Source organism: Euprymna scolopes, chromosome 18, assembly GCF_053919585.1.
Source record: "Euprymna scolopes isolate OS-2025 chromosome 18, ASM5391958v1, whole genome shotgun sequence".
In the NCBI taxonomy this organism is placed as follows: Eukaryota; Metazoa; Mollusca; class Cephalopoda; order Sepiida; family Sepiolidae; genus Euprymna; species Euprymna scolopes.
Window position 1 is genome coordinate 66,027,241 of NC_136499.1, and position 18,749 is coordinate 66,045,989.

The 18,749-nt window shown below is 31.9% G+C and overlaps 1 protein-coding gene across 18 annotated transcripts in view; it reads left to right on the forward strand.

The window, feature by feature from the left end:
• Window positions 1-18,749, forward strand: part of LOC145297650 (SHC-transforming protein 1-like) — a 438,749-nt gene that overhangs the window by 252,520 nt on the left and 167,480 nt on the right. The window contains exon 1 of one of the 18 annotated variants that reach the window (XM_080143806.1): window positions 8,173-8,374. The exons of 16 other annotated variants lie outside the window; for them this stretch is intronic. The gene's annotated coding sequence lies outside the window, so the exon portion shown is untranslated. Of the gene's footprint in view, window positions 1-8,172; window positions 8,375-18,749 lie in introns of those variants that run through there. One more of the 18 variants, XM_080143791.1, reaches the window with a different exon arrangement.

Here is an 18,749-nt window from a genome sequence, read left to right on the forward strand (position 1 = left end):
ATTTCGTAGTTATTATTACAGAGCAATATATATATATATATATATATATATATATATATATATATATATATATTAAAGGTGGGAAAATATATATATATATATATATATATATATATATATATATATATATATATATATATATATATATATATATACGAACATTGACTCATTAATAAACCACTCTTTCTGTTAATTTCAGTATTTTTTTTTTTTTTTTTTTACATAGGCATCACCACATTATCAAGGCCAAGAGGCCACTCAAGGATAAGGGTTAAAGAGTGTGCAGTAGAAATTGGACATTATAGTAATCATTAGTAATGAAAATTTGGTAAAGTTGATAACTTATATGGAACGGCTCATCAAGAACTTATTTACGTTAGACTTGAAGACAACCATATTGTAGTCAGCCGGAAAGCAGGAAAACGGAAGACAACTCCACAGGCGTGCAGTTCTAAGAAAAAAGCTTTGTTCATGGAATCTACGTTTAGGTTTAGGCACAGATAAAGAGTGGGGGGAATTATTGATAGTGTTTACAGCTAGACGAGTGTTTCTTGTGAAAGTTTGGCAAGGGGGACCATAGATTGAAGCTTATTCGAACACTGTCCATGAAAATAACGATACATCAGAGACAAACTCGCAACATCTCTTCTGTGAGATAAAGGTTGCAAGGAAGAGAAAAGGACATCTCCTACGAGGCTACGAAGTCTATTTTGAACTCTATCAAGGCAGGCCAAGTCCTTTCTAGCAGCTCCTGCCCAGATGTGGCAACAGTATTCCATCCTTGGACGTACCTGGCTCTTATATAGATAGAGAATAGCATCAGCAGTGAGATATCTACTGGATCGATAGAAAGATCCCACCATTTTTCCAGCGGCCTTGGCAACAGATTTGATGTACGTATTCCATTTAAGATCAGGAGTAATGGTCAAGCCCAGAAGTTTGTCAAAACTTGAGGCCTCCTGAAGACGAGAGCCATTCATTTCAATTGATGTCAGATGTGGATCAGAATGTTGATGATGTAAAGAGAGAAGCTTGGTTTTAGATGCATTAAAAGTAACCAGCCATTCTTTACCCCATTGTACTACGTGCTCAAGATCAGAGGAGAGAGAATTGGAGAGAACTTGGTCGTTTACTGTCTTAGATGTGCTACCATAAATGGTAGTGTCGTCAGCATAGATGTCTACAAATGATGTAAGGATGTGATTTGGAAGATCATTAATGTAGATCAGGAAAAGAGTTGGGCCCAGGATGGACCCCTGAGGGACACTGGCATTAATACTGTGAGCTTCTGATTTTTGCCCCTCAACTACTACTCTTATGAACCTATCAGAAAGAAATGATTTAATAATTGAGAAGACATTTCCAGCAATACCATAGCTAGAGATCTTATGAAGTAAACCTTTATGCCATACCCTATCAAAGGCCTTAGATATGTCAAGAGCAATTGCCCTAGAAAGGTTGCCTCCGTCGAGAGATTTGCTAATCCTATGAGATATAACTGTAAGCACATCTGCTGTAGATCTAGCAGAATGGAAACCATATTGAGTGTCACTAAGAAGGTTATTTTTGTTGAGATGGTTGATTACTTCAGTATTTAACACAGATTCCAGCAACTTACTCATGACGCACAGGAGACTTATTGGCCTGTACTGAGAGGGGGATGAGCGATCACCTGAATTCTTAAATACAGGGCATACTGATGAAATTTTCCAGGGAGATGGGAAACTATTCTCCTTAAGACAACGTTTAAACAGTTTTGTAAGTATGGGCGCTAGTTCAGGTTGAAGTTTTTTGAGTACTATAATTGGGATGCCGTCAGGGCCAGTTGCTTTACTGGAATCAAGGTTTTTGATTAGCTTGGCAACATCACGTACAGATATACGTATATCACATAGCGTGTTTTCTGATACAGGAGGAAATATTGGGGGTTGGCAGCCTTGATCGCAAAGGGTAAAATTAGCTGCAAAGTTCTTGACAAAGAGTTTGGCTTTGTCTGATGCTGACGAGATTACCTCAGGTCCATTGATAATAGTTGGGATGGAGCACACGCTTCTGTTCATGATTCTGTTTGCTATTTGCCAAAACTGGTGGGAACCAAGCCGCTGCTCAGCTACTTTGGACTTAACAGATTGAGCATACAACTCTCTTGCATTCTTTATTACTTTCTTACAATGGTTGCTGGCAGTCCTGAAAGCGGCTTTAGTTTTCATACATCTATTACGTTGGAAACAGTGGAAAAAGTGATTTCTGTGCGCAATGGCAGCAGCACATTCTGGAGAGAACCATGGCTGGCTGTTAGGTTTTTGCTGAAACTTTTTCGAGGGTATGAAACGGTCAATACCTACAATTAACCATTCCGTCAGGTCTAATGCTATAGAGGACACATCCTTTTTAAACATGGAACGCAGAGGTAGATCAGATATAAATGTACGGAAGCTATCCCAGTCAGCCTTAGTGTATCGATATACTGTACGATGGAGAGGTACGTCTGGGGACTTATTACATTTCATTTTTATCTTAATTGATACAACAGAGTGGTCGGAAGAGCCAAGAGGCGACAGAACAGAAACTGAACATAGTTCAGGGCAAGTTGTGAGAAAAAGGTCTAGTAGGCTCGCATACTGGCCATCATTGTCGGGCACACGGGTGGGTTCCTGAACAATCTGAGTGAGGTCATAGGCAATGGAGAAATCATGACAGAACCTTCCCTCATCATCGATCTTGTTAGAGTGGGTCAACCATTCGACGTTGTGAACATTGAAGTCACCACATACGTGAATGTTAGCTGAAGGATAAGCAGATAAGACTTGGTCAATTTTCTTAGATATGCTTTGAAAGATAGTAACTCCGCTGTTATGAGGGCGATAGAGAGTAAATATAAATGCCGTAGTGTGAGCTAAAGCAACCCGGAAGCACATATAGGGTAAGTTAGGATCTTCCCGGGAGATGTCCCTACCACATGGAAAGTTATCCCTAATATAGGCACAAATTCCATGCCCATGGCGATCTTGGGGGTCAGATTTAGAAGTTAAGTTAGAGTATCCTTTAATTGCAAACTCATTTAGGGAAATAGCCTGTCCAATGCCAGTTTCACTTAAAAATAAAAGGTCTGGTTTAGTCTCCTGTAATTGGGTTTCAACCTCTGGAAGGTTAGAACGTAGACCCCTGATGTTGGAGAAGGAGACATGGTAGTAGGGGTCTACGTTGGAAGTTGGAGAACCAGGTTTAATCGTGTATTTTTTCTTGAAACTTGTCATGATGAATGAATTTTGGAATTTGTGGACTAGGTCGTCAGATTTACTTAGAGCAGGACAGAAAGGGGAAACTAAGAGAGAAAAAGAAACGAAGATTTTTTTTTTTTTTATCTGTAGCTAATGATAAGGTAAAGCCGTAACAATTACCCACTAGTATGGCATCAAGAGGCCCCACCAGAAGCTACTGCATGGTCCAGAATCCATTCACCAAATGGCAATACAGCAGCTCCAGTACTTTGCACCTGCTGATAGGACAGCCTCCTTGGTGGTTAATCCAAGGTTCGGGTCCCTGACTATCAGGCGGATAATGTCAGCCCAGACAAAACGTTTACCTCCAGCACCCTTACTAGTGACATGGCTACAAGGATAGACATAGAAACAGAAAATTTTCACCATCTCTGCCAACTATTCGCGCAAAATACTGCCAACCTAGAAAACAGCTTTTTCTTCTCCCTTTGTCAGAAAAATCACTCATTAAAAAAATGAGGACTGAGGGACAAATAAGAAGAAGCGAGAGTAACAGGAGCTGCCGATAACGCACCCACAATGCGTTTTCTACTCTCCATTAAAAAAAAACAAAAAAACTATTAAGTATTCTACTTAATAAAAGTCCAACGGACGTGTTTAAGGGAAAGTATAGTGATAGATTCCCCTCTCACGAACTAAGAATGAGTACAAATTCGTAATCTTTTTTTGCAATCAACTTGGTAGATAAATAAACATTTATGGACGAGAAAAAAAAAAAGCTAGCATTTAATAAAACAGAAATACATAAATTAAATACTGAAATAAAATGGAGTTATTAATATTTGAATCTAAAAATAAAAAGTATGATTAAAATTGAAAACACTTATCTCAACAAAAACACCAGTAGTTTAAGGGTTTAGCAGTTAAACACATTTCAGTTTTATTTATATAGATTAATATTAAGTCTTTATCTAATCAATATCAGATATATTTCCACATCTGTGCATATGAACTTAAGTACAACACCTGCTAGCATGTAAAACTGAGCATGATGATAATTAATAAATGTATAAACCTTTTGTTAAAAAGCTCATTAAAAAATGAGCTCATATGTTAGATGTCGGATTTTATAATTTGAGATTTAGATTTTGTCAACACATTGTATTTTTGAAGTAGAAATACTTCCAGTGATGTTGTTAACATTCATAAATATAGAAAAAAGAATTTGTCATTTGAATAAGATGTTTTTGACATATATAATGACTTGCAATAATATTACAGTAAATAATTTGCTTTTTTTTTTTTTTTTATATATGTATATTTATTTTATTCTCTTCTCATGGCAGCCACCAAAAAGTAATTAATCTTTTAAATTGTATGACGCGCCTAGATTTTAATGTTCTGAACTAATTTTTCTTTGTTTACTGGTTGGTATGCTATTAGTATTTGTGGACGAATACTCGACATAATCAGATCCTTGTTAGACAAGAGAAAAATTTAGGTTGTCCTCAATGGTTGTAAATCCAAGCAACTTGATATTAATGCTCAAAGGTCGCTTCTTGGATCCTTATTATTTCTGATATTCATGAACAACCTCTCTGATTAATTGTGTCTGAGATGGGTATATTTGCTGATGATACTACGCTTTATAATAGATATGAAAAAAAACAAACAAACAAAAAAAAACAACAACAACAAATCTACATATATCCAAGGCAATAACAGAAAATTTAGAAAATGACCTTCAGATTATAATAGAATTGGTCTGTAAATGAAGGGTAACATTTAGTGCTACTAAAACTAAACTTTTTTCCTTTAGCAACAAAAAAACTTCTAAATCACTGATTGCTATGACAAATACACCCTGCCTGAGAGCTCATCATTCAAACGCTTTGGATTAATATTCACAGGCAACATCAATTGGAACAAATATATTGGAGAAATTTCCAAGACTGCTGAAAAGAATGTAGGCTCTCTTTACTGTGCTAGAAAATTACTTGCACTTGAGAGTATCCTATATCTCTACATTGCCACAATTCGCCTATGCATGAAGTATTGTTGCCATATCTGGTCTGGTGCATCTATCATTAGTTTATCCTTCTTATTCAGGGTCCAAAAATAAATCTCAAATCTAATAAGTTCTGCACTATGGGCCAAGCTCCAACCTCTGTCCCATCACAGCAATGTTGCATCCCTGTGAATGTTTTACAAGTACTTTAATGCAATGTGCTCTGAACTTTCAGCACGTTTCCTTTTGACTTACATACTCCCAATTAACGCCACAAACAGCAAAATCCCACCTCTTAAATGCCAGAAAGCCTCTACTTTAATATTTTTCCCTTCGAATTGCTAAACTTTGGAATTCTCTCTTTGTTTCCTGCTTCCCTGACTACGAGGAGCGTGCAATAAGTAATGCCCCTGACTCACTTCCAGTTGTCTGATCTAGCTGAAATTTTGCATGTGCAATGATTTATATCTCTGCGGGTTATGTGGCAAATTACAGCTCTGAACTAATTGTGGTTTCTGTTTTACAGGTGTTTGAACTGAGTCAGGTGTTGAATGTCGAGCAATGATCCGGTTTTTGTATTTGAAAGAACGCACACCACAGGAGACTTTTGATGAAATGAAAGAAACTTATGGTGATAATACCCCATCATATGACCTTGTAAAACGCTGGCATCATGAATTCAAACATGGCCGGAAGTCTGGAAACAGCTCCCAGACCTGCCCCCCCCCCCCTTCTGCCATTGATGAGGCATCTGTCCGTCAAGTTGAGGCTGCCATTTTGGAAGATCGGCGCATTACTATTCGCCAAATAGCCCAAGATTAGTACAGGGTTTGTGGAAACTATCATTCATAAACATTTGCATATGCATAAGGTGTCTGCCAGATGGATTCCCAGGTTGCTCACACCATTCCAGAAGTGAGAACGTGTCGAGTGCTCGAGGATGAATTTGGAGATGTGGCAAGAAGATGAGTCAAAGTTTTTCAAAAGACTGATTACACAAGATGAAACCTGGGTCCATCACTATGATCCAGAGACCAAAGCCCAGTCAGTGCAAAGGAAGCACTTGGACTCACTCACTCCAAAGAAGGCAAGGGTGCAGCCCTCTGCTGGCAAAGTCATGCTCACAGTCTTCTAGGACCAGGACGGAGTAGTGATGACAGATTTCCTTGCAAAGGGTACCACAATTACAGGAACTTATTATGCTTCAGTTTTGAGGAAATTAGGGGAAGCTATCAAAATCAAGAGGCGGGGCAATATCAGTAAAGGTACCTTCCTCCTGCAGGACAACGCTCTGGTCCACAACTCGCATGTCGCCAGATCAGAAGCATGGGCGTGTGGTTATGAAATCCTTCCCCATCCTCCCTACTCTCCTGACCTTGCACTCTCTGACTTTCACCTCTTCCCAGCCATGAAGTTATTTTTGAAAGGAAAGCGTTTCCCAGATGATGCAGCCTTGATTTCTGAAGTTACGTCGTGGTTGGAGGACCAACCTGGGGTGTTCTATAAAAACAATCTTCAGAGCTGCATCAAATGATGGGAGAAATGCATAACTCTGGGTGGTTCCTATGTAGAGAAAGACTAATAACTGTGCCAAGTTTCGTTGCTCTACTGGTATGGGAAGTGGGTCAGGGGCATTACTTATTGCACGCCCCTCGTATACTGGCATACAGAAATTTAAATGTAATGTAAACAGGCATCTTGGTACTCAACTCTACACAATCTCCTGTTAGATATGATCACAAATAATAGTCCTTTATAACCAAGTCGCAATATGCCATACCGTGTTTGGATAAAAAAAAAAGAGTTTAAAAAAGAAAAAAAACTATTGCAATACAATTACAAAATACTCAGACACCCTTGGGTTTTTTTAATAAGCAGAAGAAGTTTTTCTTCCAGCATGCATGCAAAGTAGGTATCATAAATCAGTCAGTTTAATGTGCAAAAAATGTGTAAATATAGCGAAATTCTTTTCAATTTCAACTTGTAATGTCTCATTTATTTTCTAGTTTATTTTAACCTAAGTACAAGGGTATCTAAATGTTTTTACTATTGAGTCAAAACTTTGTGCAATGACTAAAAGCGGATTAAAATACATAAATTGAAAGGAAAAAAGTTTTTTTTTATTATTATTTTACTAAGAAAATGAAATAGTGACTCTCCTATGAATAGGATACTGTGTACATGTGATATATTTTAGAAATCAAGAAGCTATACATTCAAGAAAAGACTTACACATTATGATGAGGAGAAAAAGCAGTTCACACAAAGAGTTACACTGCACTTTTGGCAATAATTAATAGCTTACTATTATAAAACTAATTCATAAGAGTTCATGCATTATCAAACAAATAGAATTTTAGCAAATTTTACAAATTCTTAAGAAGGTTCCAACAACTCTTGGAGAGCAATTGATGAATATAGATGAATTTTATCCTTCCTTCAAAGTAATGCAGCAAGCAGTATTATTATATATTATCTTATAGATTTTGAAAAGAAATTGTTTAGTATCCTGTTTATAGAAGAGTGGGGCCTAATAAATTAATAAAGTTTGAATGTAAACAAAATTTAATATTTTCTCTTTATTATTTTTATTTTTTCTCTTATGTCATTAATAGTTATTTTTCCAAGTGACCTCAAATTAGGTTACTATTTTCAGTGACAGGTCATTTACATTTTAATGTTGGTGTTTGTCAATTTAATGTGCATGATATTGTTTGTCTTTCTAATCCAATCTTAAAAAAGTAGTCACTTGTCAACATGGTGAGTTTTAAGTTGTTTGCTGTCTCTGGGATGCATGTATTTCACAGAAAATATGCGACAGTCGGACAGTTAGCATAACCTCTTATCGACAGTCAAGACTCTGAGGCATGGTATATTTTATACACAGGTTTACTGATTATTAACAAAGGTAACACTGAAAAGAAATGAAAAAGAATTGCTTTAGAAACACGTAAATACAAAATGAAAACAGGACAGAAACAAGGAGTTTACTAAGACCTTAAGAAGAGTCATAGACTTAATAAACTTACAAAATAGAAAGCATTTGGACATAAATATACTCTTAAAAAAAGAAAAAAAGCAAATTATGCTAAGTAACAACCAAGCTACGAGAGATTAGATGGAGGTTTCATATCTGGGTGAAAAGGTAAACAAATTATGTTTATATATATAAAAAAAATATGGCACTCCTTGGGTGTTGAGTTCCATGGCGATCAGCAGAAAAAAACAAGCGTCGCTCTCTTCCTGACGCATGCACACGTAACATTTTTTTTATTTACTGACATTGTCGTAGTAACTAAACGATTATTATTAATAATGTCTCACTTTTACAGACATTTGTTTTTAAATTTCTTTTTAAATGATGACTTTTATCGGCAGTGTTCAACATAATTCGTTTTTCGAACCGAATAAGCATTTTACATTAAAGAAAAACACAAAAAACTTATCCAATTAGGTAGAAAAGTAACTTATCTTGACTTTGATAACATTTATTTGTTAAAAATATTTGTAAAAGTGAAAAATTATCAGTAAATGGTTTAGTTATTTTTTTCGTTTTTTACCCATCCGCAAATGCTATTAAAAAAAAAAAGTCGATAAAAAGTCGTCATTTAAAAAGAAATTTAAAAACAAATGTCTGTAAAAGTGAGACATTATTAATAAATGTTTAGTAACTTTTTTCTTTTAATATTCATAAAGAGTAAAACTTTTTTTCAAAATAAATAAATAATGTGACAAATAATCGTTATGTGCGCATGTGTCAGGAAGGGAGCGACGCTTGTTTTTTCTGTTGGTCGCCATGGAACTCAACGCCCAAGGAGTACCAAAAATAATACAAATAAAAAATAATACAACATTATTCAATTCTATCCCAAGAGAAAAGAAATGCAATACATTTTAATGTTGATGACATAGAGTTGTGAGGGATACAGCTGAAACGGATTGGTGACGAGCACCAGAAAACCTACCGGTGTCGAGTCTGAAAAAAACCTCCAAACAAAAAGAACCAGTAAATGCCAAGTAATTTATTGTATGATAGACAAAACAAGTAGTCCTTCATAAAAAAATACTCAAAGTTAAAAACTTGAGTGCATTATATTTTTGCCATATGATCAAATTGTGTTTCCATTTTTTTTTTTTTTTTTTTTACATAGTTCATATTTGAATGATTTTTATTGGTTTACTATTAAAAGAAAAATCTAACTTAATATTTACTGTACTATAGATTATTTTTACTTGACAGATAATAAGTTTTGTTCAATGTTTACTTATTTGATCTAATAATCATTGGTTTATTATGATTAATTTTCATTTACCAGGAGATATTACATTGTAAAGATTCTTCACTTGTTCAAAATCAGCATTTTTAGTTATACACTATAAAAATTGATTCTTGGACAATAAGACTATCTTCAAATATTTATCATAGTGTAAATTCCTATTTGGTTGTTTTGTAGGCATAAATTTTGTAAATAAGTTACATGTAATTGCTAAATTCTATTTGCACAAAAATATTTTGACAATTGTAATAATGGGTAATAGTGAACGTGAGAGTAACAACAACTAAGGGGTAACTTCACACTCTAAAAATCACAGATTAGTAGTTTATGGTTATATTTTCATTGCATTTTTTAAAAAAAATACTTTTGATTGTTTTATTAAAATTTTTAATATTGAATAAATAGTGAAAGTTACAAACTGAGCATGAAAAAATGTGAATGGATATTCTTAAGTGTCAATTGGCGTGAAGAAACAAAAAAATAAAAACACTTTTTAAAACATTGATTCAAATTTGAGTGTTTTTATTAGTTTACTATTAAAAGAAAAATCTAGCTTAATATTTACTGTACTATGGATCACTTTTTTTTATAGAGATAATGAGTTTTGGTTCAAAGTTTAAGCTGACTTGATCTAATAATTATTGCTTTATTATGATTAATTTTCATTTAACACCAGATATCGTTACATATGTAAAGATTTTCCACTTGTTTAAAGCCTGCACTGTAAAAATTGACGGATAGACTAATAGCACATAAGATGGCAAATTTTCTCATTTCAAACAAACTTTGAGCAGTTATTATTTGGTGACTAATTGTGTTATCAAAATAAATTTGGTACCATTGTTTGTTTTAAAAAGGGAAAATAAAATTTTGGCTTGGGATACCTCGTTAAAGCAATCAAATGAAAACTTATAACATGACTGAACATATGGGCTGAGAACAATTGTGGACGGACCGAATGTGTCCCACCAATGAAATGAATGCAATCTGCCCAAATGTCAGTAAATCTTTGTTTGAACTGAATTACGTTATTTTTGGAGATGAGGCTTGATAATTATTTTTTGTATTATTTTAATTGGGTGGACTATTGTTCTCATCTTAGTTAATTTTTTTCACAATGTTTTGGCCGATGTAACCTCTGACCATATTCAGATGCATTCACACTGGAAGTTTTTGGTGAATGGTGAAAAATAGCGCCAAATCTATTTTTTTTTTTTTTTTTTTTTAAATAAATCCCGGTCCATTCTGCTTTTTTGATATGATGTTTGTATATTTTTGAGATGAGGTTTGGTAATTATTTTTTGTATTATGAATTACATTGTCTTTCAAAGTAACGCATTTCGTGTTAAAAGCCTTTTATTCGTATTTATAAGTATACGAATAAAAGGTTTGTAAGGAAAAAATGCGATTAATATTTATTATTCAATGATTTAAAATATTGTAAAATATTAACACAAAATACAACAATTTGAAAGACTCTGTAATTCATGATACAAAAAAAATAATAATAATCATAGTTTTCTTTTTGAGTGTTAGATTTGCGTTTTGGTCAATGTAACCTCTGACCTTTTTTCAGATGTATCTTGTCAAAGTAGAGAATCTTTCTGTTGAACTCAAGAATTTTCACAGAATTTCAAATTATTCTGTCAGCCATGACTTGGTAAAAGTCAGAAGTAATTTGCAGTTGTATTTTTTAGTGTTGCAGGCACTGGGGATTGAACCTTTAACCTACAGATGAGTGTAACTCACAACTGAATTTTATCAAGTACTTTATTCACTCTGCCACGGGACCTTGCACATCTATAGTCTGCATTCTATTTTATTGGGTGCGACTTTGACACTATTCAGTTATGATAGATAAAACAAAAAGAGAAAAACTTTTAATGTAAAATTCGATTATGATTTGTGAAAAACAGATTTTTCATTCAACTTTCTAACCGGAAACATTTTTATTAGCGTAATGGCCTTTGTTTAATCAGGCAAAACACCAAGTATAAAAGTGGTTGGGCTTGTCCTAAGAGAGTCATACGCTTCTCATTTAATAGCCTTGCATATATCATCTTTCATTATATATGTCAATGTATGTAGTTTCATAGCTACAATTTGTGCCCAGCACTTACAAGATATTAAATCCCAAAGTGAAGTGGGTATTGTTTCCTTTTGCTTTACATCAAAGCTTTAACCTTTGACCTCATTTGTATGCCTAAACTTAAAACTAGCAAGGCGACTTATATCTATGATAATAGTGTGTGTGTGTGTGTGTGTGTGTGTGTGTGTGTGTGTTGCGTTATATATTTGAAATTTCCCTGCAATACCGAATTAGTTAAAATATTGAAAGAAATTTGTGACTATTCTTGGAGGAGGTGTAAGGTGCCTGAACTTAAACATTCCACCATTCCAATTTATTGAGAAAGAAAACTTAGGAGTAAAGTGTAGTATCTGTTCTGATACTACACTTTGTTTTTTTTTCTCTCTCTGTGGTCAGTTAAGGAGAAATCATTTTAGATTGAGACAATTCTTATTTTTGTGTCAATCCACTACCCATTTTGGGGAGCTGAATTTGCCTCCACATTAAGAACTCAACTTGTCGAACTTTTTTACTCGTGGGGAAACAAGTAAATAGGGACTTACATTTGATTTGCTTTAACAAACTATGTATTCTTTTACTTTCTGCATTTATGTATTTCTCCTTTCTTTCATCTCTTTCCCTATCTCCCTCTTCCTCGTTGCTTGCTCGCTATTACTTCATAAAGTTCGTTACTTAGAACACTGGAACAAGTTTGTTAAATAACAAAACATTTTATTCATAACTTTGTTATAAACACAAAAAACTTCCGCATTCATTCATACAGACGATCATTAACATCTTGGGAATTTCGATGCTGATTTATTTATCTTTTTAAATATGATTGTAAAGAAAAAAAGAAAAGAAATGGCAATGATGTTTGCATATAGGGAAGGGGGATAATTTATAATTAAAATTCGATTGGCCTCCCTAAAGGAAAGACCGAGAAGAAAATATTTGAACATAACTGTTAAATATTTATCCACAAAATAAAACGATATTCCAAAACAAAACTAATTTGCTATATTAAATATTTATCAATCATTGAATTAAAAAAGCCAACTAACACAGTTAATAAATTACCCTTTTGTAAAGCAAGATGCAAATTAATTAACATTATGAGTTAGATCCCATATGCATTTTTTTTTTTTTTTTGCTTGGGAGTCACTACTTATAAAGGCTTGAAGGCCACTCGAGGATAAAGGTTAATGAATATAAGGTGGTAGTGTGGTAATCGTTAATGGTGTAAATTGGGTAGAATTTGATTATTTATTAAACAAGAACTTGTTTACAGTAAATTTAAAGACTACCATGTTGTATTCAACTAGGAAGCAGGCCAGCAGAACAATGTTCGACTGATGGGCAGTTCTGGGAAAGAAGCTTTGTTTATGGAATCTGCGTTTAGATTTAGGCACAGATAGTGGGGGAAATCGTATATAGTGGTTGTAGCTAGTCGAGTGTTTTTTTTTTTGTGAAAGTTTGGCAAAGGATGAACCATAGATTAGAATTCAGTTGAGCACTTCTCAAGCATGATTTGATATGACTGATAGATTTTAGCTCATTAAGTCCAGGGATGAACGCATACACGCAACATCAATTACCATAAAATGACAAATACTACAGTAATTAAATATATTCACTGCATGGAAGCGAACATTTATGCATAAAAAACATGATAGAATTAATATTCTAGATAAGTCGATGCTTGTTTTAAGCAAAGCCGATGCCATTTTGTTTTTCTTAAACCGATCCAATATGGAAAACGGAATGATGCAATAAGATAAGAGATATCTTATTGATTTATAAAGATAAGAGATAAATTATTGAATTATAAAGAATGCATTGAAGTTTATTTTTATTTCTTTAAAAGGACCCACCCATAAACGGTGCTATTAAATAATATTATAATATTTTAAATTATTATTCACTAACATATGTTTCATCTTTTTAGGGAATCGTCAGTGTGAAGATACACGTATAATTAAGCAAATTGAATTTAAACTCTGTAAATTAGAATTTACAACAAATTTATTGTTTGATAAATATAAATTGGTAACTTAAAATTTTTTCCTTATTGTATTGAGTTTCAAAGAATGGCTATTATACTCACATGAAAGTAGTTAGAAAAATTATATTCATAGGCAGACTATATATTTTGCTGGTTAGCACATAAATTGGAAACTACAAATTATTAAAGAAGTCATATATTTTTAAATTATATATGTTTAAAAAATATATGTTTAAAAACATATTTAGCTCTATTAACGCATTGAGCACTTTTCCCCTGTTTTTTTTACCAAATATACCTCCTAATATATATATATATATATATATATATATATATATATATATATATATATATATATATATATATATATATATATATATATAAATTTATATATATAAAATGAAAATTACAATTGAATTTACCAAAATGATCCAAGATGGTAAAATTAAAGTAAATTATAAATATTGAAGAATTAATATTTATAAAATTATCTCAGCCAGATATAAAAGCTCAATATTATTTATCTAGTGTTTCCTTTTCAGATTAAATATGTTTTTAACTCATTTCAAAGTGTTTTTTAACATATTTTATTAACTGTTTGCTCATATATATATATATATATATATATATATATATATATATGAAAATATTCTTTATTCTCTTATATTTCTTTTTTGTATATACCAATCCTTATTTAAGAAGCTCAATGTAATTATAGAGCATATAATGTATGACAGAAGTCTATATTCTAAATTTCATGATGTTGACCATCTTACAATTCCTTTAATTCAGTTGACACTTACAACTCTTGACAGTATCTGTTTCGTAACACAAAATCAATCAATTATCATATTAATCAGTGAATCTATTTTGCCCTTAATTCATCAAAAGAAATAGCAACAATCCATCCACCAAAAGGAAATAAAATGCGTATATATATATATATATATATATATATATATATATATATATATATATATATATATATATATATATATAGAGAGAGAGAGAGAGAGAGATACACTAAGAAAATTTTCTGAGTTAATTCAAAACGTATAGTGAAAGAAATTGCATGCATATGATGACCGGTAATATTTCTTACTGTTTGAATATATGTGGTTGTATTAATCAATAATAGGGATTCGCCATGAATGTATGCCTTCCTCTTCACTGTGTTGGTTAAAAGAAATAATTACAAATTTAAATCGTAACACTTATTGATAACATTATATGTTATCAATAACCAACTTAGAGTTTAAAATATTAAAACAGAATGCATTCTAGAAGATTTAATATAATCGTTAAAGTATTTTTTAAATAGGATTTTTATTTCTTGAAGTAATTCATTGAAATGGCTGAATTGTTTGGTAAGAAACCGGAATATGTTAAATGTTATAGATATACATAAAGTAATCAGTAAATTATCCTACTGCAGAATGATTGCAGTAAAAATGCATCTCGGCAAGTTTTAATCGAATTCAAAACTTATAAATAAAATTAAAAATTATTTTTTAATACAATGCATGTCATGTGATCATGACTTGTGAGGGGAATTTCTCATTATCATCCTTTTCTTTATATCAAGAGGTTGGCTTTAAGAAGCTCAGTTGATTTACACCCATAGCTGAAATATGTCTGTAAATGTGTAGCAAATAATGTTTATATAAATAAAAATGTATACTAAATATTCAGCTCTAGCAATTATTGAGCTCTATTATGTAAACACAGTAAAGATTTACTGGATAACTTGACTTCCCAAAAATTATATATAAATTCAGTAGTATACAAAATTTACAACACAATATTTTGTAACCATGGTCCAAAAATCAAGATTCAAGAACATTTCTTCATCTGTACATGTTTCAGAAATTCTTTATCACTATTATTACATCATAGGGATTAATTTTATTTACTAATAAATTTTGTGTTATGTAGTCTTGAAATATTGCATTAGTTTGAGTTAAAACTTTTTCTAACATATATATGCATTGAGTGCTTTTTTGGTGATGTTATTGTTTACATAGATAATATTACTAAACAAGCGATTATTTAGTCCACGGGGTTGGAAATAAGCCAAAGAATACCACAAAGTGAAAAAAAAATGATTGGTTTTAAACCACATGGACTAAATAATCACTTGTTTAGTAATATTATCTGCGCAAACAAGAACATCAGCAAGAAAGCAGTTTAGGCATAATATACTGTGTATCATTGTGGCTAAGTGGTTAACAATATGGACTGAAGACCTAGGAGTACTAAATTCAAATCCAGTTCGTTCCAAAGAAACATTTTCATCAAGCCAACTCTTAATCTTGTGTCTAATATCCTATGATTTAAATAAAATAACATACTGTATGGTGTCGGAAATAAATTTTCAAAATCAAAAACATATATTCATCCATGGATGGTAGTTTCGATGTACCATGACTCTTCAGTGTGGCTAGATGTGGCAAGTGTTTAAAGCTAGGTCAGCTATCAACATCTCTTACCTCTACACCATTTTTTTCACTATGAAGCGTATATAATGCGTATATATGATTACATTTTACTTGCATTGTGTGTGTATATATATATATATATATAGAGAGAGAGAGAAAGAGAGAGAGAGAGAGAGAGAGAAAGAGAGAGAGAGAGAGAGAGAGAGAGAGGCAAACAAAGATTATTTTCAAGAAAAAAAAAACTGTTTTCCTTTACTAAATCTTCATTTCTAAAAAGAAAATGTTCTTTTCCAATATGCAAATTCTTTATGTAATCCCCCAAGATTGAGCAATTGCATAAAAGATAGACTTTCATATAAACCAGGTTAGCCAAGAGACCCAGCTTGTAATTTTTGTTTTTTGTAAAAAAAAAAAAAAAAAAACACTTTTTAACCTTGTAACTTCAATTCCTTTCTCTCTCCTTCTATCTCTTTTAATAAACATGCATTATTTTTTTTAATGATCCGTTGTATGCTTACTGTATAAAAATATGCCCTCAAAAATTAAAAAAGATTATGTATAAATGAAAACAAGTTGAATTTTATAATCATTTGAAAATTATTTTTACATCCATATGCTTATTAGAAAATATCTTCTGTACATACACAATAATGTCGAATCCGAAAAAACTATTATTCTTTTCAGCCAATTAATTTTTTAAAAGAAAATTATCCAATGAAATGACGAATGTTGTGAAATGTCATTCATGTTATAAAATACATTAAAATATTTTCCTATTTAGTAATATTTTTCTCTTTTTTTTTTCTCTCTTTGTTTTTGCTGGGAATGAGACAACTAGTTCTTTACTTTTCCATATTTAAGCTTAACCATATTACTTTTCATGCTCGTATTTTTGTATTGTAATCCATGATTTTTCCAAGCTTCCAGTAAATTCACTTGTACTTTGTTTAATTTCAGTCTTAGTTTTTTGCCCCCATAAACATAACGTACACATATGTAATAACAATGAACGACACTCGTCTGCTTTCAATAGCCCCCCCCCAATTATCTCCCTTTCATTCTTTCATTCTCTCTGTTTTACTTGTTACTTCTCTTTTCGCGAGAGCGGTGAATTGGTAACAACAGTAGTCGCTGAAGCGACGTGGTTGCTATGGAAATCAGTCATAAAACTCGTCACTCACCTCCTTATGTTATTTTACGATTTTGAATATCAGTAAATTCATCATAACTTTTATTTTACTGAACGAACATTGCAAAAAAATGTTCACATTATAGCTGAGAAGACGATCTATAAACTGTAATAATTGTTTGAAATTTGGTCGAAAAATGAGTGAGCGGTGAAGCTTTAAAGCAGTTCTAAATGACTAAAACTGTCACTTAACCATATATTCAAACACGGTAGTGTTTGAATGATTATATATATATATATATATATATATATATATATATATATATATATATATAGAGAGAGAGAGAGAGAGAGAGAAACATGAAAAAGAACAAACCAAGTTATGTATTCATCAACGTTTCGTCTTTATTGCAAGACTTCCTCTGGATGAATGAAATTAAGAAAACAAAATACCAGTACAAATATTTGAAAATATATTTTTTATGTAATGAAATGTATGACTCTGTGACATTTAAGAAACGAAAAAGTAATTGGAAATTTAAAAAAAAAAAAGGGGAGGGACATAGCGTTGTGAAGGAGAGTAAGATTTTTTTTTATAACGTCATATAGCCGTTTATATATATATATATATATATATATATATTTATATAAATTTTTTTTTCTCTATGGAGAGGGATCATCACTCTGGCGAAAGTTATAATGATTTCCAATTAGTATTAAGGTCATGTTTTCTGTAAAAATGATTAATATATATACTAGCAGGCTGTCCGGCATTTCCCGGTCATAAAATACGCTTAAATATGATATTTTGATTAATGCAGATTTCCTATTTATTATTATATTATATTAGACCCAATATATTAATGATTTAAAAAGTTAAAAAAAAAAATTACTCGTGCACCATCACTGAGAATCAAAACCAAAATATTTAGCTTACAATTTACTTTTTTCTTTGCCGTTAATGTGTGAGCTATGAAGACATGCTTGCTGCAAAGCTAAAAATGAAAACCTGAACTAATAGCTAATACGTAATGCATGTTTATTCGTAATACCATCGTTCAACCTTCACCTGGCAAATTCCATTTCTTTAATTTTCACACTTTTGCATGGATTTTCCTCGGCTAAAACCACAATATAAAATTTTGCATGGGTTCGAATACTCTATATATTAAGTTTCATGTCTGTAGACCAAAAACTGACAGGAGTTTGGTAGGCAAAAATTATTTTAAAAAATATATATGAGCATATATAAATATATATAGAAAAAGTTTTGTGTTTACTATAACCTTTTTATGCAAATATTACGCAAGTATAAATCATGTAGAATATCTGCATGAATATAATTACACATAATAGTTAACTAAAAATGATCATCCTATAAGAAAACCGAAAAAACTAATAAGAAATTAATTAAAATGAATGTTTAAAAGAATATGCAAATTAGCTAGATTTTTTGCAGTTGAATGCAATTTCACGACCCATATATAACAAAGTTATATTTTCTTTTTTAATAAATAGAAAAAGGGGTTTTAATATTAATAACTATACACCAAAAAAAAAAGTTATAGGAATATAGATAAGAGCAGCCATAGTAATAAGTGAA